We start from the raw sequence: 2,292 nt of genomic DNA on the forward strand, positions 1-2,292 counted from the left end.
ATCATATCATATCATATCATATCATATCATATATAATTTATATAATATAATTTATAAAGTACATCATAAATGCTCTCTAAGGAGGAGGGCATGGTTGTGCACTCAGTCACATTCCAGATCCAGGGGATTGTGCACCTTAGGAGATCCTGCCAGCCTATTCCTTCTTCAGATCTTCACAGGTAGGGGCTTTCTCCCCAGTACCATCCCTTCCTTCCAGTATCTCCAATGGCAGCCCAGAATCTGACAGTGCCCAAAATATCCAGTGGAACCTGTGCCTGTACCCCAGAGCTGTGCCCAGATTTTGGTGAATGGAGCTGCCAATGACCTCCTCGCTGATTAGAGTAGATCAGGCTCCTCATGGTTTTGTCATTCCCCATTTATGGGAACTCTGGTGTTCTTCTGTCCCTGCTACCAACGTTCTTTATGGTGGCCTCATAGCCAGTTATCCCACACTACCAACAATCCCTTTGTCCTGGGACCCCAGTCAATGCCTCAGAAATGTGAGTCTGTGCTGTCAAAGGTCCCTTGTGGTGGCCACTGCAGTGTGGGGCTCCATCTCTGGTTATAAATGGCCTGTCTCCTCCATATGAAATATCTGTGTGCTTTTCTGAGAGACCTACTGTGCCAAAGATTCTCTCCACAGTTTTGTAGCACCTCTGTTAAGGGCATTCCTTCGTCAGTGCTGAGTCTACTTTCCCATAATTTTCAGGAATTAAGAGGGATTAAAATCCTTTTCTGTGTTTGCCTTGTGCTGACCAGGCTGTGCCTGAGGAAGCAGCATGAGAGGGGTTCAACTCCCAGCCCCCAGTATAGAGAAACTCCAGTATTTTCATCAAATCTACTGATGGAATTTTAACACTCATCCTTTGGAGCCTAGGTCCTGGTTCTGACCAGGACAGTGTTAGTTTTTGCAGTAGCTTGGAAGGGGCATGACCAGGACCTGAAGGTTGCTCTGTACCACCTTGTGAATCGCTGGGAGCAGGGAAAGGGACTCTTCTGGGAGAAGGGGGAAAGGTATTCCTTTCAGTTGAGGAAGTGGTCGGGTATTGTCAATTATTGGGTGTTATTTTCTCCCAGTGAATAGTTTCTTACACCTTTTGTCTTTAGTATTGTTGCTGTTACTGTTCATTTTCTCATCTCATGGTTTCCAGTAAATTGTTCTTATCTCAACCCACCATCTTTATCTTTCATGCCTCCAATTGTCCTTTTCAGCCACCCACAGGTGGAGGGTGAGAGGGAAGCAAGAGGCAGCATGGGAGCACTAAACTGGAGAATTCCATTCCTAAACAGCCTCCCACGCCAAAGGTCCCAGGGGAGCTCACACATTGCTGGTATGGGATCTTTGGAGATGAAAGGATCCCAGATTGTGGTCTTGGGTCCCACCTGAGATGTCAAACTATTAAAAAAGTTTCATTGCCCTTGGCTCCCTGCAGCACACTCTCAGACATCCTATCCCAGAAAAAAAAAAAAAGAAAAAGAAAAAAAATTGACTGCTACAGGAATATGAGCAGCTTGAGCTGGGTGTCTCTGCAGAGGGACCCTGAAAAAAGAGATCCCTGGGCTTTTCTACCCTTGCAGTTTGTGCACACGCTCTTCATGCCTCCAGTGGTGATTTTTGGTCTGGGTCTTCTGACACCTTACTGGACTCTTTCTGTCTCCACACACACTGGCCATTGACTTCTCTTATCTTGTGGAGTTGCAGCTTCCACTGGTGGCCGGAGCCTCCTTATCTCCTGCTCTGAGCTTCCTGGGTACTCGCTGAGCCAGCAGAGCTTGGGAGCCCAAACCTTTCCTGATTTAGGGAAAGCATTGCCCAGCAACAGCTCAAACATCAGTGTGTTAGCAGCATTATCCTCCTACTGCATTCAAGACACAGCTCTGTACCAGCTACAAGGAAAATTACTGGTAAAATGAACTCTATTCCACCCAAAAGCACATCTGGGTGAGAGTTCAGAGCTTGTGACTTGAGGCTTCTGCAAATCCAGCTACTCAGACCAAGAAAGGAAAGCTAAGCAAGCAGCTAAACCACACAATGTTATAGCTCTAAGTGACCTATTCTGATTTAAAACTTACTTATTAAGCCAAACAACGGATATTTCTCAACCCATCCTTGGGGGGCCTGAGAGTGGCCTCCACTAAATGGTTTTCCACTGGGTCCCAGCTTAGAGAAACCTCAGAAGGGGCGTAAGAAGATGTTGTGGTTTCCAGGGCAGCCTCTCCCTCCTGCTCCCAGGGCATCCCTGTGACCCAGGGAGCCACAGCCAGGAGGGAACATCAGGCAGGCACTGCAGC

This window comes from Geospiza fortis, unplaced genomic scaffold, assembly GCF_000277835.1.
Source record: "Geospiza fortis unplaced genomic scaffold, GeoFor_1.0 scaffold353, whole genome shotgun sequence".
Lineage (NCBI taxonomy): Eukaryota > Metazoa > Chordata > Aves > Passeriformes > Thraupidae > Geospiza > Geospiza fortis.